Here is a 23,606-nt window from a genome sequence, read left to right on the forward strand (position 1 = left end):
TTATATAATGTTATTATAGAAAATAGGCTTATCCATAAAAGATGAATAGAAATTGAAATACATAAAATTTGGCCAGAGAAGAGTGCTTACATTTCTCTTCTTTCAAAATTAGCAACTATAGGCACATTGCAGAAATATGCCAAGTCACCTTATTAAAGTTGATTCAAGAATAAAATTCTTACATTCTAATTAATTAGGTCTTACTTCAATTGAATGATCCTTCGGCAACCAGGTCTTTGCAGTGTACAGGAGACTGATAATCTGAACCCAGGGTTTTCATCCAGGTGCTAACAGTCAAAGTTAATTTCCTGTTAATAAATAAAAAAATGGAGGCAATCAAGTTAATTGGGAGCTGTATCAGATAACTTATCAGTTAGTTCCTGAATTTTTTTTATTGCTGATTCTTTTTAATGTCACTTTATAAGTTCGTTTTATGGATAGTAGATGGAAATTCTGTACCATTTGTGGGAAGTCAAGAAAGTATAGACTTTTAAGCACAGCATTTTATCTCAAGGACAAATGAATGCACAAAAACAAAATTTTCTTTCTCACTTTCATTGTTTACATGTGTTTACATTTGTACCTTAATTCAGCAAACATAAATGGCCTGTTTACCTTATACATTGTGCTACTAAATATAAAAGATAAAGCAGAAAACCCACAATTGGACACAAAGTGATTTATTATCTCTTTGCAGAGAAAAAGTTAACAAAAGGCAGAGATGTACATTAGAGTATATCGAAGACTAAGTGGCTGTTCATTTGAAAACAAGCATGCATAACTTTGAGAAATTTCTGTAATCCTACAGTTCCCAATTTCCTAACATGAAAACAGGTAACATTAGAACTATTGCAAAAATTAGAAACACTGTCTACAATGTGCCTAGGATGTGGTGTAGCGTATAGTAGGTGCTCAATAAATGATACCATAATAGCATTTTAAAACATTGAGTTTATTCCTTTATTTTACACTTCTTAATGCCAAGAAGGTTATTCCCCATTTCATATTAATTAGCTGTGATATCAAGCAATAAGTGTTACTAATTATGGAGCTTCTCATTTTTCTCTTCTTTTACATTAATCTGTTATATTTGACAGATAAAAATTATGACTTTGGGGTACCATGTGATGTTTTGATACATTTATACATTGTGCAATGCTCAACTTGGAATAAAAGCATCTCTTTCCTCAATAATTATCATTCCTTCATGGTGAAACAATCAAGATGTTCTCTTCTAGCTCTTTTGAAGAAATATAGTACAATATCATGTAGAATCACCTTAATATGCAATAGAACATCAGAAATTATTTCTATTATCTAATGTTTCTTCTTAGTATAGTCTTTCTGTACCTTGGTTATTTCACTTAACATAATGTTCTCCAGTTCCATTCATGCTGTCACGAATGATAGGACTTCTTTTTTACACTTGAATAGTATTCCACTATGTATATTAACTACATTTTATTTATTTATCAGTTGATGGCTATTTCCATCTCTTTGCTTTTGTGAATAGCACCACAGTAAACATGAGAAAGCAGATATCTTTAATGCATTAATTTCATTTCCTTTGCGTATATACCCAGGAATGAGATCATTGAGTCATACGTAGTTCTAATTTTAGTTTTTGAGGAACCGCCACACTGTTTTCCATAATGGATGTGCTAATTTGCATTTCCACCAACAGTGTTCAAGAGTTCCTTTTTTTCCATGCCATTGCCAGCACTCACCTTTTGCCTTCATGATAGTAACCCTTCTAATTGGAGTGACATGACATCTCATTGTGGTTTAGATTTGCTTTTCCCTGATCATTCATATTGAGCATTTTTTCATAGACCTGTTGGACACTTTTATGTTTTCCTTTGAGTAATGTCTATTTAGGTCTATTGCCCATTTAAAATTGGATTTTTTCTATTGAGTTCTGAGGTTTCTTATATATCCTAGATATCAATTTCTCATCAAATATTTTCTTGCCTTTTATAGGTTGTCTTCATTCTGATGATTGGATCCTTTGTTGTTCCCTTTATTATTTTTATATTTTTATCTTAACTTTGAGTCATCTGAAAGCTATGTTCTCCTTTTATCATTAGGAAAAAGAAACTGGTATTATTTTCTTTTATAAGGGTCAACTTACAATATCATACAAGACATGAAAAAACATGTCTTTCCCTTTTGTGAGGTTAGTTTACTTTCTCTGCTCTCCTAACTGTTTCTCCCTCATTTTAAAATCTCACATTTTCCTTAAGCTTCACATGATAGAATATAATAATGTGTCAGTCCTCAAGCACCAAAAGCATAAGATAATATTTCTGAATTTTTATTTAAAATTCTTTCTGCTTTCAAGGAGGAAAAATTTAAAAGTAGATTCTATAAGTTCACTAATTTGGAAGTGCTATCTAATTCTTTTATCAAAAATTTCAGAGTCTGTTGATAATTCGCTAATACAAGAATTATAAGCTTCCTAGATTTAATTATTCAAATGTTATGAACTCAATATTTGTGTTCTCCCAAAATTCATGTCCAAACTTTAAACTTCAAATATAATGCTATTTGGAAGTGTTTCCTCTGGGGAAGAAATTAGGTGTGGGTGAAGTCATGTGGGTGGACGTCTTATGGTAGGATTAGTGACCTTTAAAGAATACATCAAAGAGCTTGCATTCTCTTTTCTGTCTATTCCATGTTGAGGCATACCAAATAGACAGCCACCTGCAAGAATCGTCAACAACCAAATTGGCTGGCACCTTGATCTCGTACTCCCCTCTACTTCCAGAACTGTGAGATATAAATTTCCCTTGGTTAAGCACCTTCTATGCTATTTTGTTAGAACAGCCCAAGCAGACTAATGCTTCAAACTCTATAGTTCAAGAATCAGCGATATGACATTATCAGCAACACAGGTACACACACATACATTTACCACACACACATACATAATTAAAGACACTTCAGAATATCTCATTTGTTTGGATATAAATGGGATACAGAATGGAGAAGATTGAGAGACACTACTCAGTTCTCAAGTGTCTCAACATTCTACTCATGGGCAAGGGTGTGCCCCAAATCCATTATCATCTTAGTACAACTGTAGGCTTCTGCCCTCCTTCAACATTGAAGGAACCAAAACACAAAGGTATAGATATGTGCACCAAGACACCTAAGTATTCAGGCTATGACTCTCACAAAATGTTAAGTCACATGGGACTTTGAATTAACCTTTCTCTTGGTATCCAACTGAATCAAAATGGCGAGCTGTAGGGCTTGGTTGTGACTCAATGGTAGAGCACTTTCCTTGCATATGTAGGACACTGGGTTCAATCCTCAGCACCACATAAACACAAAATGAAGGTACTGTGTCCATCTCCAACTAAAAAAAAAAAGTTTTTAAATGACATGCTGCCATCTGCATCCTTATGTTTGATTAATAATCAAACTATGGGGTTAGGTAGTTAAAAATATATGTCTTCTTGTCTAAGACAGAGCCCTTAACTGATCCTTGCTTCTCACAACCCCAAATTTAACATTCAATTTGATTAATAAAATGAACTCTAGTTTCTTGCATTGAAATAGAATATTCGAGATGTGATTTTCTTAGGTGTTTTTATTTTATTTATTTATTTATTTATTTATTTATTTTTGTTGCAGGGAATTTCCAGGGATTGAACTCAGAGGAACTCAAACATTGAGCCACATTCCCAGTCCTAGTTTGTATTTTATTTAGAGGCAGGGTCTCACTGAGATGCTTATTGCCTTGCTTTTGCTGAGGCTGGTTTTGAACTCTCAGTCCTCCTTCCTCAGTCTCCTGAGCTGCTGGGATTACAGGCATCTCATCACTGCACTCTTAGGTTCTAATGATTGAGTTAGTTCCTTGTGAACTTTCAAGCATTAAAGTCAGAATACTTAAACTGGAAGATCAGCAATTATTTTACTGGAATATCATACCAACATCTACAATTATCTCCTACGAGAGGTTTTATTTTATAATCAACTTCATCCAAATCCTACATTCAATGTTTAACAATAAAAGTCTCTGAAAAGTTCCAGTTACTTATAATCTCTTATCTCCATAAATTATTTTAATTACATATCACTGTATTAGACAGAATGGGGCAATTGTTTGAAATTGTCTTTTAAACATATTAAAACACTAACAGGATTTTCTGAGCACAGTGTATTAGAAAGAACAGCTCAAACTAACACATGCTACTTCTAATGTAGTAAAGTTCCTATGGGGTTAATATGGTATTAAAAAATAATTTTTGCATAGTTACCATTTTATTAGTTTCTAGAAGATGATTACCTATTTTTCCTAAAACAGTTTTCTTCAAGTCACTCTACTGCTGATTAAAAACTAATAAAAATGCTCTGTTGTCAATCATGTAAATATCATTTTCAATTAAATATCCATTTTAAAAGCCCAACTTAATCTAAACATATCAACCCCAAATACTTGTATATGGAGTTGAACACTTTGATATCTCCATCCAACTTTGAGCCTCTCGAAGGCAAGGACTATTGTCTTGATCAGTTTTGTACCTGGGACACTGTTATAATACCTAAAATATACACAACAAATGCCAGTAAGTGGCATTTGGTACTTGACATTTCTACATATTTCTATGTACTTCCACAATCCTCTCCATATCAAGGATACCCTCACTATCCTTTAGAAGAATCCTCTGTGTACTCTCTCCATTTCTTTTCTTTTGCTGTTCTGCCCTTCTGAGACATTTATTTTGTTCTCTTGATGAGTTTATCCAAGACTAACCTATTTCATGTAGTCTATTCCAGCCTTGATATTTAATTTCTTTCTAATTGTTTCAACACTATAAAACACAACATTCTGATCTCTTAAAGAAGCCTGGAAAAATCAGATTTACACTTATATATCCCTCACATATCATAACTCAATGTTGGGCACATGGTTGTTGCCTAAGATATATAGACAGTTTAAGAGCTAAGAAAGATCCAAGCCTCTTGCTGATTAATTAGATCAGACATTGATAAACTTTTGGCCCATGTGCCAAATTCTGCCTACTGCTTGTTTGGTAAATAAATTTTTATTGGGCACAGTCACACCCATTCATTTATATATTATCTATGGCTGCTTTCCTACTACAATAGATCAACTATAATTGAGTTGTTGCAACAGAGATCATCTAGCCCACTAGCTTAAAATACTTACTATGCTGTCCATTATAGATTAACTTTCCCGACCAGCAGATTAGATCAGTGGTTCTCCACTGTGGGCACCAGAGAAGATCTTATCAGGAGAGTCACAGCCTTCACCCATTATGTCCTGACTATGGAACACCTATAAAAACTTAACCCACATGGTAATTTTGTTGCTTGATTTAGGTTTTGATAGGTGTCCTATACAGGGTTGCCAGGACATAATGTGTTAAACGGTGTGGTTACACAGTATTCTAATCTAGTGATTCTGCAAGGGTGGTCTCTCGGCCAGCATCAACCTCACTTGGGAACTCGATAGAAAGGAAAAAAAATCTCAGAGGCTATCCTAGATTTTAGATCAGAATCTCTTCTGTTGGAGCCCAATTTCTACATTTTTATCAGCACTTTGAGTGATTTTAATGCACATTAAAATTTGAGAACCACTCAAATTTTATATTAGAAAAGGAGAGGAACATGTGTTTTGCTCCTAACCAAAATGACCTGGCTTAGCTATAGAAGACTGGTTTCTTCAAATATTGTGAATAATTAAAAGATACTAACTATCTTTTACCAGTCTTGAAATATGATACCTTGCATTTACTGTGAAAGAAAACTGAGGAGCAGGATTACTTTGATGTGAGAATTATCATAGCAGTTTCAGTGAATGCTAATACAGCCTCCAGCTGTATATCCAAAGAAAAGACAATATGCCAAATACCAAAGTGCAAAACCTATTCAAAAATAGATTGAAATATCAAAGCAATATAGCAGATAAGTTGCAATTTTATAGGACTGCCTGTCAAGACAAACCTTTGCACAATGGTTCTCAGCAGGGACATGGGAGAAGTGGCACTGTCACTCAGTATGGGACTCTGCTAATCAAGGATCTGTTCCAACATGCATACCCCAGCTCAGTCACAAATGTGGCCAGATAACACTTTCCATGATAGTGTATGAGTAGAAATGAAGAATAATCACCTCCAAGCCTTGTGAGAGGTAGGAATTACCCATGAAAATTAATATATAATGTATAAACTTTATACATTATAATGGTGTATAAAATTATGATATAATGTATAAAATTTTCACAAAATAACCTGTTTTAACTTTATAATAAATCTTCTTTCTTCCTTGTTTCACTCTGGAACATGAACTAGCTCTAAAAGCTATGGGTATGCTCTGAAAGGATAGTCATATACCAAAAATATTGCCCAAAATCAATGAGACAAGCACAACAATGTTATTTCTTCTTGAAACATTCTTTTTTCCATGTATCATTTATGTAATTATCGTGTGTGTGTGTGTGTGTGTGTGGTGCTGGGAACTGAACCCAGAGCACCATGCATGTAGCAGGCACACCTACATACCCAGCCCTCAATATATTATATTTTTAATGGTGTAATCATGACAGCTATATAAGGAAATACATAATAAAATTATGTAACCTATTGAAGAGTCTCTATGTAAAGGTTAAAAGAAACATACATCAATCAATAAGAATAAACTGCTGACTGACAGCCTCTAAAGAGTTCACATCATTTGCTAACCATAAAAATCATTATGCTTTCCCACAATAATATAACAATCGTTTTTCTTTTGAAGAGTGGCACATAGATTTCATATGTCTAAAATCCATATAAACACTTTATTTAATAGTCCTTTAAGAGTTCTTTTATTTTGACATATATCTACTGAAAATAGGAAAAGTGTTCAGACCTGCCATGTAATAGAATAATTGGGAAATATGGGCCTGGATTTTGTACCTATGAATTTAGTAAATGATTGATGACTATTAGAATCCTGGTTCAAAGACTTAAAATCCACATATTTATTTCACATATTCATAAATATATAATTTGGCATACTTAGGCAAGGCACAGTCCAAATTCAAAAAGGTGGAATAAACAATTATCCCCTTGCCTAGTAATTAACAGTCTATGTAAAGATAGAAACTATGCTCCACTCAGAAATAACTGTTTATAGTTGGGAGACACAATACCTATCTAGGAAGGACACTGGGTCACAAATGCCATGAAATAAGGAGGCAGCAGAGGCTAAGTCAGTCACAGAAAGCAATTAAGAGTAATGCTCTGAAATTTAAGGAGTGAAAAATTAGGCTAAATGTTAGAAACCTTTTCATAGCAAGTCCATTAGCCTCTACAATCAACCTGTAGCAGAAGCCTCTTCAATTGAGTCATTTAAAATTAGACAAGAACCTGTCTTTGCCAAAATACTACAGAGAATTATTCAATACTAGTGGGATATGGTAAATGAACTATTTTTCTTTTTGCTTGTCTTCTGCATATCTAAGTGCTATGATTTCACACACATTAAAAAGTAGTGAGAAGATGAAAATTCTCTGGAGGATATTCTCACTATTATTATAGCACATCAATTTATATTTTTTTCAAAACAATTGGCAAATGATGAGATAAAAAGAAATTGAGATGAGAAAACTAATTTTGTCTAGATTACTCAAAATACTAAGTCCAAAGAAAAGTATGTTAATAGATAATATGGACAACATTAGTGTTACAGTTTAGATATGAGGTGTCCCCAGATGTTCATGTGTGAGACAATGCAAGAATGTTCAGAGGTGAAATGATTAGGTTATGAGAGCTGCAACCTAATCAGTGGATTCATCCATTTGTATGGATTAACTGGGTTGTAACTACAGGCAGGTAGGTTGTGGCTGGAGGAAGTAGGTCATCGAGGGGCATTTCTTTGGGGTTTTTATTGTGTCCCTGGTGAGCTGAACTCTCTTTGGTTCCTCATCTTCATGTCCCGAGCTACTTTCCTCTGTCATGTCTTTTTACCATGATGGTCTGCCTCATCTCGGATCTGGGACTATGGAGTTGGTGGATCATGGACTGAACTTCTGAAACTGTGAAACAAAATAAGCTTTTCCTCTTCCATGTTTTTCTTGTCAGGTCTTTTGGTCACAGTGATGGAAAGCTGACTAATAGCTTGTAAAATTTACACAATTAAACCTATATTTAAATACCTAAAAATGTCCTTGAACAGTGTCTGTTTAACAGAGTTGGTAATCAATAAATACTAAACTAAGGAATAAGTGAATGCCTCTCCTCTGGAGATCGCCTCTTCCAGGGTTTATAGTCTTGAGATGTAGGCTGTTGTATTTAATTACTTAGGCCCAACCCAATCCACCTGGGTTCATAGCCCAGCTTTGCTGTTTACTGTGTGACCTTGAGTAAGTGACTTAGCCTTACCAAGCTTCAGTTCTTCCATCAGAAGAGGGGGAAAATGGAAATGGTGTCTGCCCCCTAGAAGTTGTCTGGGTACTAATGAGTTAATACTAATAAAGCTAGTTAGAATCTGTTCATTAATTACAATCTGTCGGCAGTAATCACTCAGTGATGGTAAGTTATTACTCTTATTAACTGCAGTTGGTGTGTACAGTTACTAGCAGGCTAGGAGATTTTAGGAAGTTAATCTAGAAAATGTCAGATGGATTTACACAGATTTTCAGCATAGGACCTTATATAATAATAGTCTTCTAAAAAACAGTTATTTCATTCATAAGACTGACTATAGAAAAATAATTATTCACATGCAAGTTAAAGAAGTCTTGTTCCTCCTGCACAGAATATTTTCAGTGCATTAATGGTTACTTAAGGCTTAGTCCTTTAGGCTTTATGTTGTATGCCAAGTTCTGAGTCCACCAGGGCAGCCTGATAAGTTACCAGTAAAACACTAGGCTACTTTGCATTTCTGTATTTCATATTTATAATGCCAGTACCCCTGCCAGCTGTCCATAAATGAAAACTCAAATCTGTGGCTTTAGGGATAATTGCTTCTTGGTCAAATAACTCAAAAAGATGATAGATGAAAGCTATATATAAACTCTCTGGATATCAATCCCAGCTACACCATGAGTTCTGTGACCTTGGACAAGTAAATTACTCTTTAGGCTTATTTCCTCCTATGTAAAAATGGCAAAATTATATTATATACCATCTCATCATGTTATATGGAGGATTGAAAATCAGATAACTCATGAAAAATGCTTTCAAGTGTACTGGAGGGAGACTCTCTGGGTTCAAATCTTGGTCCTGATACTTACTAGTGGTGTGGACAAGGGCACCTTGCTTAACCTTACTGTGCTTTAAGAAGTGCATAAAAAAGTTACTGATTGCTAACTTTACTAGCATTATTGAATATAATATTGACCTAACCAATATGGTTTATAATTTTTTCTTTTATTTCTTGATTTATACAGAATTTGAAACAGTGTCTGATACAAAAATAAATAAATATTTAGTTAATAAATGAATAACATATTCACTTTGAAAAAAATCATTTGGCCTGCATTGTGAATCAGAGATAGGCCAACATGAAGATAAGAGGGCTTTATTAGCAGCCTTTCCCAATTTTCTAGTCATGAAATTATGAGGGAATGAAATAAAGCAATAGTAACAGAAATGAGTGAACACAGACGGGAAGAGTAAAAACAACAGTGTGCTTAGATCATTAGGATGAGCTGCTGAGAACACCAAAGTCAGAGGAGCATTAAGAAAAGAAGACCCTAAGGAAAATACTGAGCAGGATTATTCAGCGGTGAAGGATAAAGAACCATGACACAACAGTGTCACAGAAGCTCAGAGAAGACAGATTCAATACACATGAAGAATAGTATCAAAGGCTACAGTGAGGCCAAGCATTGTGACAGGGCTGGAATTAGGGGTGAGGTGTACAGAAAAAAGGTTCATAAAATAAAAAACAAGTAACCAACAGGAGTAATAGGATATTATTTTCAAAGTCAGAATTAAGGGGCTGGGATGTGGTTTACTGATAGGGCAGCACTTGCCTAGCATGCCCCAAGTCCTGGGTTCAATCTCCAGCACAGTAGGCAGAGGGGCATGGCAAAAGCAGAATTAATAAAAAAGAATCCATGATGAACAAAAATATAATACCTAAGTAAAGGCAGGTTTTTGTTTATGACCCTGCAACATGACAGCCTGTACTTCCCGGGCCTGTGCAGCCTTTGCTTTCCCACTGGGTAGGTTTATGGGGTTGACACTGCTGTGCCAATAGATTGGGCAACCTAGGACTTTAGATATGTTTTTGAAGAGAGAGTGTTTATTCACCTTTTCCTCTCAGTTCAAACCATGGGAGGGTATTTTGTTAAGTGTATGTAGGGACACACCTTTTCCTGCTATCACAGTTTCTGATGTGGGCTGGCACAACACTGAGACTTGGAAAGCTTCCTTTGGGTTTAGCAATTAGAAAGCCATTGGTGACAGTGGGAGTAGTTTCAATGTGGTGGTGAAAAGAGAGACTGCAGTGGCTTAAAGAGAAAGTAGGTTGAAGGCAAAGGGATAGAAAGGGTAATGTTTCAGAAAAGAAGACTGATAATCTGTTATGGTTTGGATGTGAGGTGTCCCCCAGAAGCTCACATGTGAGGCAGTGCAATAAAGGTCAGAGGAGAAATGATTGGATTTTAAGTGTCTTATCCTAATCAGTGATTTAATCCCCTGATAGGGATTAAATGAGTAGTGACTGAAGTGGGAGAGTGTGGCTGGAGGACATGAGAATTGGGTTGTGAGATACTCTATGGGAGTATCTGGAGAGGATCTGGAGTATCTGGACATTAGAGTCTCTCTCTCTGCTTCCTGATCATCATGTGGGCCATGCTCTCTGACCAAGATATTCAGCCTCACCTCAAGTCCTGAGGGGTGGAGTCAGTCTTGTGTGCACTAAGACTCTGAAACCATGAGCCCTCAAATAAACATTTCTTCTTCTACAGTTGTACTGTTTGGGTCCTTTAGTCACAGAGGTGAAAAAGCTGACTAAAACATAATCCATGAAGCAAAACAACTTCTAAAGTGCTCTTTTATTCAAATTGTTCCAAATCTGTCTGGAGATAAGCAAAAATATAGTTTAAAAACAAAGGGAAAACATTGGTTATTCCCAGCATGCATAGACAGACTGCAATCTTCACTGTGGCATTGCATGGATTACTTATAGTCCGTGCCAATTAAACATGTATCACCACTATTTGGATCACATTTCAGAAATGTTTTTGACAACGTGTATGTTAACATAGCTTTCTTATAAATGTGCTCAGGAATCATCTGTATAGAAAATTACATGTATGCATGCATACACATAAATGATAAAGGGAAAACTTTCCTATTTAGGGAGATTCAAATAGGCATGAACTTTACATAAAATACAACAGGAATTAATGAGTTTGAAAAGAAGATATCTAGTAGCCATCTAATCTACTCAAATTTGTCTTTAGAATGTCACAGACGACCTTGGGTTGAAGACCTTTCCACTTGATTTACAGAATTAATGTTCTTTTGCTCTATGAATTTAAGAGTAAGTAAATCATATTTTTAAAAATTAAAGCATAAATAATTTATCTATATTTACCTAATATTTAGCTTACATTTGCATATGCCAAGGATTCTATTAGTAACATTTGTAAGAATATAACTGTTAGTAAACGTCTTTGTCAATAAATAAAATGTTGTTCTTCTACTCTACCTTTTTCATCACTGTTTAATCAAAATCTAAGAGGGCAAAGATCAGAAAATTTTGGAAAAAGTCCATTCCTTGGAAAAAAGAGAATGAAATGCTACTGTGGGTATTAGAAATATACTGGTCACCACATGGAATGTTACGATTCTTTACACATAATGGAAATACATCAGGGAATCCTGAGATGCACCTAGTCTCTCTCTGGTCAAAGAGAAGTCTTGTGTACAATGACTGGAAAGTAGTGGGTCCCCTAAGCTGGGGTTCCTTTTCCAGTGGTAAACCCATGGCTCCTCCAGCTCCAGCTGGTATGCCACATGAATCTGTGGCATTTTGGGATTGGAGAAACTGTGCAAACACTCTGATTTCTACCATTCACATGAGTAACTCCAAGAGTCTTGTGCCTTCAGTTAGTATTCTAGGAACAGTGGTAGCTTATACATTTGTCTCAGTGGGAGTTTTGTGGTGTCAAGCTCTCCTCCATACCACCAAACTTTTTAAAACCAGACACAAGGTCATTTTCTGAGGGAAGGGAAATTATGGAATTCAGTGTCAATATCCACTATGCTCCTGTCTCAATGCTTCACAATCTTCATAAACACTGATATTTCAGGGAAGTAGGATGTTTACTAATATAGATTTTAAACATTCTCTTTCATCTGTTTATGTAATGAGGGAACTGTGTTTAGTAGAATAATGCTAATTGTACATATATTTAATGTCATATTTCAAGTGCTCAAAAATGTGTATTTTTATCACCTCTTAAAAATGATTTGACAGACTATTCCTCATAACTCTTTTCTTCTTAACCATAATAACCATATTTTAAAACTTAAGTCTAAAGTTACAGACATTTTCACATAAATATTACTATATTCAAAATTATTAGTATAACATGCTATTTTAGGGGACATATCTTAATAGAAATTGAAAGAAATTTTTGCTTGAAAGTAATATATTTTTGCTGTCTGGCTAAATATTTAAAAATCATTTAAATTCAACAACAGTCTGCTTAAGTTGAAAATATTGAAATTAGTCATGTAAAAAATCGTTTTAAAGTCAAGCACTGGAAACACACATTCTGTGCACTTCATTTCATTTTATAGTCTCTACGAACTATTACAATTTTTAATAAACTTGTACCTGGGATTTGAAGCCAAATACTTACACTCAAAAGGCAAGAATTTATTAACCAAAAGACACCCAAAGTGGTACTAAAATATATTCCCTATCGGTAAGTTTTAAATGGATTGTAAAAATGGCATTTTATTAATCTAGTCACAATTAAAGAACAACAGCTGTCCCATCTGCATCACTGATGCCTATTTTTGTAATGATGATGATTTTTTTTCTTTTAAACATTGCTGATAAGCAAACATGTCATGGTTGAGTTCCAAATCTATAGTTCCACTGCTTTTATTTCAAAATATTTTGTGTCAGACTTTAAAATGCATGTCATAAAAATTTAGATTAACAATGATAAGGTTTAAAACAAAGCACTTTCCTATTTATATCTTTACACACTGATATTTATTATAAATCCATTACATCTAACAGATCAATCTATACCTGTATGTATATAACTATAATGTACAGTTTATATGATTAATTTGTTAGATAACGTAGTATTATGTAAAATAAATTAGTTATAACTTTGAAGCTATGAAATGTTTTTTAATGGACAAGTTATCATCTTCCTTTTAAAATTCACAAATATAGTGAAATGTACATTTTGAAAAGCATAATAAAATAATACCATGCATTAAAAACACTATCAATAATTTACATGTCAAAATGTCACTTTAATAAAGGTATACATCAAATGGAAACTCTGAAATACTTTGTTTAAAGCATAATGAAAACTCTATTGTCTTTCATAAAGAAATTACTTTTTCATATTTTAAAAAGGTTACTGTCAAATTCAGTCAGATTTCTTGGCAGAATGTACTAGCGTACGATTCCATTATCTCAATGTAATATTGCTTCAAACATTTCAGATTCAGGATGATTTTGCTGCTTCTCTCTCAACTATGTTTAGGGTTAAAATAAAAAGAGTAAATAATCAAAGAGTTAAACAATGATTATATATATTAACAACACCTGAAAGTCAATATTAGGGAATACACTTATTATATCTTGTGAAGTTGTGCTTAGGCCTTTAACCACCTTGGTTGTTAGTCCTGCCTTTGCAAAGTGAGAAACAAAAATCTCATGGATTGTAGTACACAAACACTGAAGTTATTATTAAAGTTAAGGAAATCGACTACTCTTAACATCACAATTATAATAAAATTACAAATCAATGAAAAAAATTGCATAGGACCATTTGTAAACAGAATGTGTTTTTAATCTCCATTCACCATAAAGATATAAATGGATGGGAGATTTTCAAGAGAAAGCTTCTTGTGTCATGGTCTATTAATGTTATCTAGTATCACTGGTATGACAAGTGGCAGAAATAGTAATTTCTAAACTACCTGAACATTTTAAAACATATGTCTCCACATTTTTATAGAACTGTTTTTACAGAATTGCATTATGTCATATTAAATGGAGCATGCTGAATATAAACTACCTTTCTTCATATCTCAAGTCATTTTCATGCATGGCAACACTCTGTACAGTGATAACATCAGAGATTTCTCAGGTACACATGGTTGTTTTTCTCTACTCAGAATAGCCTCAAAAACAACCAGAAACACACATATACACTCACAGAGAAAAGAAAAAACATTGTCTTCTTCCAATTATTTCTCCCCATTATTTCTTGCTGAATCATATTCTGTTAATTTGTATAAACATCATTGCCTAAAAGGATATGACTCATTTTCTACTACTAATATCTGTGTTGACTGCAGCCCTGCAAAGATTGTTACTGAGAGAGAACTGCTATTCCTCAAGCTTTGGGATGATAAAGACTTGGATTTAGACAGTATCTAGACCAAATTCTGAAATTCACCATCCTGGAAACCTTAGTTGTAATTCTCTGAACCTTACTTTCCTTTTCTTGTAGGGATAATAATGTTAGTCTTCCGCAGCAAAAACTGGACAGTCAATAAGGTCACTTTCCTCTACTTTCTAGAAGATGGTTTCTTGTTCTAGTCCTATGATTAAGTACTCTGTTACCATCACTTCACCTTTCTGATTCTGTTTCTTGGTCAATAAAATTATTAACTTCCTGTGATTTCATTTTTAATTATGCAAATCAGGATTATAACTTCTTATTTCAGCTAGTCATCCTTTGTAAACAATTGCAAAGAAATTAGCAGAATGGTCTTGAGTCCTATTTAATGACATAAACTATTAAAATAATGATAAACATTTAAACCATAAGTGATCTCAAATTCAGAAAGGAAATGGGAAAGAAATAAACCCCCCAAATAGAAAGTTTTATTAGAAAACTTTTCAATGGCATGTCTTATAATTCGTAATTAATAGAGTTTTTATTTAAAAAAATTTCAAAAGTGAATTATAGGCTTATCAATATACTCAAGAGAAAAAAAAAACTGCCCTAAAATTCCTAAATTTCCAGAGTGGCTGCACCAATTTGCAACTCCGCCAGCAAAGTATGAGTGTGCCTTTTTCCCCACATTCACGCCAACACTTATTATTGCTTGTGTTCTTGATAATGGCCATTCTAATTGGAGTTAGATGAAATCTTAGGGTGGTTTTCATTTGCATTTCTCTAATTACTAGGGATGATGAGCACTTTTTCATATATTTGTTGATCACCTGTATATCTTCTTCTGTGAAGTGTCTGCCCATTTCCTTAGCCCATTTATTGATTGAGTTCTTTGTATTTTGGGTGTAAAGTTTTTTAAGTTCTTTATAAACCTTGGAGATGAGTGCTGTCTGAGGTGTGTGTGAAAAAGATTTTCTCCCACTCTGTAGGCTCTCTTTTCACATTATTGTTTCCTGTACTGAGAAAAAAACGTTTTAGTTTGAATCTATCCTATTTACTGATTCTTGCTTTTATTTCTTGTGCTATGGGGGTCGTGTTAAGAAAGTCTGATCCTAAGCCAACATGATGGAGATTTGGGCCTACTTTTTCTTCTATTGGTGAAGGGTCTTGGGCCTAATTCCTAGATCCTTGATCCATTTTTGTGTTGAGTTTTGTACAGGGTGAGAGATAGGGGTTTAATTTCATTTTTCCACATGTGGATTTCCAGTTTTGCCAGGATCATTTGTTGAAGAGGCTATCTTTTCTCCATTGTAAGTTTTTGGCACCTTTGTCTAGTATGAGATAACTGTACTTATGTGGGTATGTCTCTGTATCTTCTATCCTGTACCATTAGTCTACCTGCCTATTTTGGTGCCAATACCATGCCGTTTTTGTTACTATAGCTCTATGGTAGAGTTTAAGGTCTGGTATGGTCTCCTGCATCACTCTTCCTGGCCAGGACTGCTTTGGCTATTCTGGGTCTTTTGTTCTTCCAGATGAATTTCATGATTGCTTTTTCTGTTTCTATAAGAAATGTCATAGAAATTTTAATTGGAATTGCATTAAATCTGTCTAGTACCTTTGGAAGTTATGGTCATTTTGATAATATTAATTCTGCCTATCCAAGAACATGGGAGATCTTTCCATCTTCTAAGGTCTTCTTTAATTTCTTTCTTTAATGTTTTGTAGTTTTCATTGCAGAGATCTTTCACCTCTTTGGTTAGATTGATTCCCAAGTATTTTATATTTTTGAGGCTATTGCGAACAGAATTGTTTTCCTCATTTCCCTTTCAGATGTTTCATTGGTTATGTATAAAAATGCTTTAGATTTATGTGTGTTGATTTTATATCCTGCTATTTTGCTGAATTCATTTATATGGTCTAGAAGTTTTCTGGAGGGGTTTTTTGGATCCTCTAAATAAAGAATCATGTCATCAGCAAATTGTGACAGCTTGAGTTCCTCTTTTCCTATTCATATCCCTAAAGCTTGGAATGGACCCACCATTTGACCCACCTATCCCACTCCTCAGTTTATACCTAAAGGACTTAAAATCAGCATACTACAGTGATGCAGTCACATCAATATTCATAGCAGCTCAATTCACAATAGCTAGATTATGGAACCAACTTAGATGCCCTTCAGTTGATGAATGGATAAAGAAACTGTGATATATATATATATATATATATATATATATATATATATATATATATATATATACACACACAATGGAATATTACTCTGTCATAAAGAAGAATAAAATTATGGCATTTGCTGGTAAATGGATAAAATTGGAAAATATCATGCTTAGTGAAATAGGTCAAGCCCAAAAAACCAAAGGCCAAATATTTTCTCTTATAAGTCCATGACAATATATAACTAGGGGGCGGTAATGGGGTTAGAGAAGAATAAAGGAACTTTGTAAGGTATAGAGGAAAATGGGGTGGAAGAGGGTGGAGGACAGAAAGATAGTAGAATGAAACAGACAGTATTACCCTATGTATATGTATGATTACATGCATGGTGTGAATCTACATTGTGTAAAAAAAATTATAATGAGAAAAAAATAAAAATAAATTTATAGGAAAAAAAATTCCTAAATTTCTAAAGCAATATTCTAAGGTGTCATGTCTTACTACATACTCAATAATCCATAAGGAAGTCTAGAAGGGGCAGTTACTAATGAGATGTGAAATGTAAATCCTTCGGATGTAATTATTGAGAATATTTTTAGAATTGTGGGGAAAAAAAAAAAAAAAACTCTGCACCTTTTTTCATGGGTCTCTGAAAGCACAAATTTGGCCTACTAAACTGAAAGATTAAGTGGTTAATCTTTATCCAGTCTTTTAATTAAGGCAGGTTTTCTTACAAATCGAAGGTATTTTGGAATTTGTATATTTTTAGATGTGTACAAAAAAAAGCTTGTCATTTCTCTCTCCTCCTATCTTGCAGTCCACAGCATTATTTTCACACTTCAGCAGATGAACTGAAATTCTCTGGTGCATCAAACCAATATCAACCTTCCTGAATTAATTACTTCTTTCAATCTCAGCTTTATAATGAGTCTCTCTGGGAATTGACACAATTAAAAAAAATACTCACCAGGAAGACTGGGGTAGATATTGCTTTAAGAACCGTTCTCTTTCTCCCCTATTCTACCAACAAGCTCTTCAGATTAGTATTCAGGAAGTAAAATATCACTTCTGAAGGTGATCTCTGTTTTAAACAGTCTAGGCTTTCAGACCATTGAGGAAGAAAAGTCTTTTTTTAACTTCCACATTACAAAACCAAATGTATCATACGGTCTTCCCTATTTTTATACAAAACAAGGTCTTAAAAAATACAATTCTAAAATCTCATACTCATTTTCTTATTTTGTGTCTTACAGAATATTAATATACTTCAAATAGGTACAGAGCATTTATTCTTCCATAGTTCAGACATGAAGCTATTTTCTGGAGGTTTTAAAAAACATTTTTATTCTATGCCTTGATAATACCTTATTAACAGTAATTTTCAAACATAGCTACACAAACACAAAGATAAGTATGTGTATTTCTCGGGATTGATTTTATATATGTATATATATATGATGTATATGTTAGGTATATCACAGATACACATACATACTTGTTTATATGTGTGTATACAAACATACACACATGCACATATTTATACACATCCATTATATACATATGTATACACACCCACACTCCTTAGCTACACTTGCAGAGATTATGATTAGATGGACCTGAGTCAGAAAAGGCATCTGTCATTTTTTTTTTTAGTTGTTGATGAACCTTTATTTAATTCATTTATTTATATGTGGTGCTGAGAATCTAACCCAGTGCCTCACACATGCTAGGCAAACGCTCTACCACAGAGCTGATTTAAGTCCTTTAGGTATAAACTGAGGAGTGGGATAGGTGGGTATTTATCTTTTTAGATAAACTTTTGCCTGGCAATATTTTGCAGAAAAATTAATTTCCAAATGGAGAATTATTCTTAACACATTATTCATTGGTACAAAGCAAAATATATGCATCTACATGGCAATTTATTATGATGTTTTTATTTTATGTATTTAGAAATATAACACAAATGTGGATTTCTCTTTTCCTGATAAAACTGTAAATTGAGAACACCAGAATTATTATATCCTCATATTTTGAACTCTGTGTAAATCCTCGTTAATTAAAGGTGTGAAACTGCCTCCCCCCTTAGTGGGGAAAAAAAAAAAAAAAGTAAAGCAAACAATACATTGAACAACAGATATGATAGATGTTTGTCATAGATAACTGCTTATATGCTTACATGGCTGATCTGGCTGGCTAGTCAGGTATTCCTTTCTAGCTCACCTGTGTTTTCTTCCCAGACCAGTGTCCTCCCAGATCAGAGAAAATGATCTTCTCAAATAGAGGAAGACTATTTATTAATTTAAAAATATTCTACATAATAAGATAGAAAGTGAATGAGGAAATGAGGTGAAAGGGATTTAAAAAGTAGAATTAGTCAAATGCTAACACTAAGACTGGTAAACAAAATATTTGGAGTTAGGTGCATGCAAATGAGAAGCAAACTAAAAATTAGACTATGGAGTGCTTTAGCTATGAAAGGAAAGAAAAAATACCAGAATGAATTATGCCATTTTAAAGTAGTATAAACCAATCACTTAGGAATATCACAACTGTTCCTAGAACTGAAACCTAGAGAAATACTTTTTTCAATCAATCATCCCAGAGAGTCCCCTGTGGTGTGGAAATCCTTATCAATAACACTCCCACTTTCTCACCCCCAATCATAGTCCCAGTAGGTACAATGATATGTTTAATTGTCTTTTTATTGTAATACCTTTTAATATCCATTGCTAAAGCAATGGGAAAAACTGAAACAACACAACCCAAGAATGCTTACAGTATCTATCTTGCTGTATCTATCAATATCAAGTATTTCTTGAAACTGGGTTTTTGCTGATTATTAGGTGAAAATGATAGGCAGATTTAATATGTTCCATTGTCAGCCAGATTGAGAGGAGGAAATCAAGTCCCTAATGAAATTTGAAAATGGCTGCCCATACTTAGATATTGGGCTTCTCAACCTTAGCATGGGGCTTAGTTAAGAAAATATGAATCCTAATTGGAATTATATTTACCCCATGTTTATATAAATGTCAAAATATTCTCTACTGCCATGTATATCTAAAAATAATAAGTAAAAATTAAAAAAAAAAAAAAAACAATTGGAACATAAAAGAAAAAGAAAGAAAATACCAGAGTACGTCAATGGTCTTCTCTTAAAGAAATAAAATTATTTTATCAATGAATAGGTAGTATTGATAATTTCATTCTGTCCCTCCAAATAATGAAAGCCCATATAAATAACAATGATATAGAATAATTTCAATATTGAACCCATATAGTTTCTGGCTTTTTCTAACAATTTCTGATGAATCATCTATAATAAACTATTATAGTTATCTATTAACTATAACTATAGATAATAGATAACTATAATAATTACCTATAATAAACTAGTTGTTTATTATAGGTGCATGCCTACATATCTAAAGAGAACTGACTTGCTGCAAAGACTTTTTGAAAATAACTCAGTGTATCGTTGAGGAAAAATTTGCAAAATTGATTTGGATTTGGGATAGATTTATCTTAAATAATTTTTCAGGATAGTAATCAGAAAGCAAAGTCAATTGACTAATATGGGCCATTTCTAGTTGGATTTTCTTAAAAATATTTTTTAGTTGTCAATGAACCTTTATTTTACTTTATTTACATGTGGTCCTGAGACTCAAACCCAGTGCCTCACACATGCTAGGCAAGTACTCTACCACTGAGCTATACACCCCAGCCCACCATTTCTAGTTTTTGACTTAAAAAAAAAGTTATCATTACAAAGGGAAATGCATATCTCTGTTTTTTATGTAGATTACTGCAGAGTTGGAGATAGAAGTGAGTCTGTTTGTTAATAGGGCACTTTTGGATAGACCTCCCTTGAAAGTTCAGATCTGCAGGGGATTGCATCTAGGATCCCCCAGGGATATAAAATTCTGCAGATGCTCAAGTGGCAAAGTATTTACATATCACCCATGCATATCCTCCTATGTACTAAATCATCTCTAGATTTCTTATAATACCTAACACAATATATATGCCACATGAATAATGATAAGAAAAAAAAAATATATATATATATACAGATGCAATTATTTTTCCTTGGACACTTTTGGTCTATGGTTGTTTGACCCTGTGGATAGAGTCTATATCTGTAGGTTCAAACAACCAACTGTATTATCATAAAGTTATCATAGGTTAAGAAAATAGATTGGATATACTCTTGTTTATCCTCTTAGAAATTATTAAACTATCCATCAAGGGACCATTATGACCAATCCAGGTTCTCAAAGTACTTTTAAGGTTATATTGAGAATCAATAACTCATATAACCTAGCTAATAATGAGTCTATGTTTGGGGATAAAGGTAAGAAAAAAGTCAATCTGATCTGTAAAAAAGTCTTACGTTTATCCTGAAATGTAATATGTGCCATAATAGAATAGAATGATACAGCAGCCTCATGCAGAATATTGGTCTGAGAAGCAACTTATTATTTACTAAGAAAGAGTCTGCACAGAATATCTACTATGCTCAACTGCCTACAATTTGAGGAAAATAAAGGTTGCTATTGAAAAACAGTATGCATTAAAGCTTGATTGAAATCTATTTCAAAATAAGTATACATTGAAAGTTTATCCTTACTGAGTAAACACACTGGGAAAAACCAAAGACAAGTATTGGAAGTATCTCTGTACTTTCATGAAAGTAGAAAACATTGAGTATTTCATATAATTAATCATAATATATGTGGAAATGTAAAATGGAACCATAACTGTTGTTATAGAGTTAGTAGGAAAATCAGGTTCCTCTCAAAAGAACAGTTTTTACCAACATAGGTGCTAAGGGGAGAATAAGAAAATCTGGATAAAATTTGTTATGATCTCACATCAGTGACTTTTTCAAAATTTGGTTTCCAATGTTACACCCTTAATCTGGTGCCAGATTTCTCATTGAACCAATGTAAATCATCAAAGTGGTTGGGGAACAATAGGTGATGAATAGGTGAAGAGCCTATATATCTTTACTTCTAGAAGGTTCACTATATAGATTTTAAACTGGAGATCCTGAAGCTAGCTTTCTCTCAGGAGGAAAATATGAGAACATAGCCATAAGAATTCCAGAGGGATGAGCTCCATTGAAAGATTATTCTACCCTTGGAATTTTCAGTGAGGTAGCTGGATTAGATTTCTATTGCTACAAAAGAAGTTACTCTAAAAAGCAGTTTAAAACACCACCAGTTTATTAGTTCAGTTCTGGAGGTCAGAAGTTCAGCACAGATATCATTCATACTGAGGATATAACACAGCTGAAATCAAAGTTCTGGCTAGCCTGAATTATTCCTTGGAAAACTCCAGAAAAAAAAATGTATTTCATCAATTAGGAGCTTATTCTTTTTGGTAGAATTTAGTTCCGCATTCACCTTCCTGTCTCTTAGATACTGCCTCCATTGCTTGCCCCAGGGCCCCTCCACCTTAAAGAAAGCATCATTGCCTCAAATCTTTCTTGTACTTCCAACTACTGAGTTCCTCATGGGCAACCAGTCACTGAAAATTATGACTCATAAGGCTCATTATGACTAGTTCCGTTCCATACAGATAATCTTCCTATCTTAAGGTCAGCTCATTAAGACCTTAGTTATATCTGAAAAATGTCATTACAGCAGTACCTGGAATCATGTTTGACCAGTTAACTGGGAAAGAATATATGCCAAGGATTAAAGATCATAGGGTATCTTAGAATTCTGCCTACCATTAAGATAATAATTCACTTTTAATATTTAGTACCAGCAGGAATCACATTCTCTATTAATGTAAACAAATGTATTGGAAGTGGTGTGCATTTTGAAGGTCACAAATATTGAAGTTAATCGCATTCAGTTTATGAGAATAACAATTCGTGACATAAAGAAATGAATTCTCAGAGTCAACACTCCTGCATTTGAGAAACAACAAATGCCTGGGGAATCTTAATATCTCATTATCTTCATGTTCTTCTGCATCTGGCTATTGAAAAGTTCCAGGAGGTAAATATGGATAATTTACAGGACTCTTCACAAAATAATGTTTATAAGACTAGTTAATACATACAGGTTTTTAACCTATGGTCTATTAATTGGCTTCAGGCTAAAAAAATTAACCTTTTCTGTCTCTTTCCACATTTTTTATTGGTGCACTGTAGTCATAAATAATGATGTTCGTATATGCACACAATATAGCAATATGATATGGTCAATGTCACTCCCAGCACTCCCCCTCTCCCTTCTAGCCTCCCGTCCCCTTGTCCCTTTCCCCTATTGATCTCCCTTTGATTTTCGTGAGATTCCCCCTCATACCACCACTAACTTTCCTCTCTAGTTTCCACATATGAGGGAAAACATGTAACACTTGACCTGGGTGGCTTATTTTGCTTAACATAATGGTCTCTAGTTTCATCCATTTTCCTACATAATTTTGTTTTCCTTTATGGTTGAATCAAGTTTCATTATGTACACATCCCATACTTCTTTATCCATTCACCTGCTGGTGGACACTTAGGTTGGTTCCCATAGTTTGGCTATTGTGAATTGTGCTGTTATAAATATGGGTATGCATGTATCATTGTAGTATGATGATATTAACTTTTTAGCATTAAATACCAAGAAGTAGTATAGCTGGGTCACAGAGTGGTTCCAAGTCTAGTCTTCTGAGGAACATCCATCCTAATTTCTGTAGTGATTGTACTACATTATGATCCCATCAAAAGTGTGAAAGTGTTCCTTTTTCCCCACATCCTCTCTGGCATTTATTTTTATTTGTATTCTTGATGACTGCCATTCTGACTGGTGTGAGATCAAATCTCAGTGTAGTTTCCATTAGCATTTCCTTTATT

The 23,606-nt window shown here is 33.8% G+C and overlaps 1 protein-coding gene across 6 annotated transcripts in view; it reads right to left on the reverse strand.

The window, feature by feature from the left end:
* Window positions 1–23,606, reverse strand: part of NAALADL2 (N-acetylated alpha-linked acidic dipeptidase like 2) — a 1,337,824-nt gene that overhangs the window by 1,013,420 nt on the left and 300,798 nt on the right. For 3 of the 6 annotated variants that reach the window (XM_079155140.1, XM_079155141.1, XM_079155139.1), the window contains one exon: window positions 205–308. The exons of 2 other annotated variants lie outside the window; for them this stretch is intronic. The gene's annotated coding sequence lies outside the window, so the exon portion shown is untranslated. Of the gene's footprint in view, window positions 1–182; window positions 309–23,606 lie in introns of all 6 variants that reach the window. One more of the 6 variants, XM_079155142.1, reaches the window with a different exon arrangement.

The sequence above is a fragment of the Sciurus vulgaris genome, assembly GCF_902686455.1.
Source record: "Sciurus vulgaris genome assembly, chromosome: 10".
NCBI lineage: Eukaryota > Metazoa > Chordata > Mammalia > Rodentia > Sciuridae > Sciurus > Sciurus vulgaris.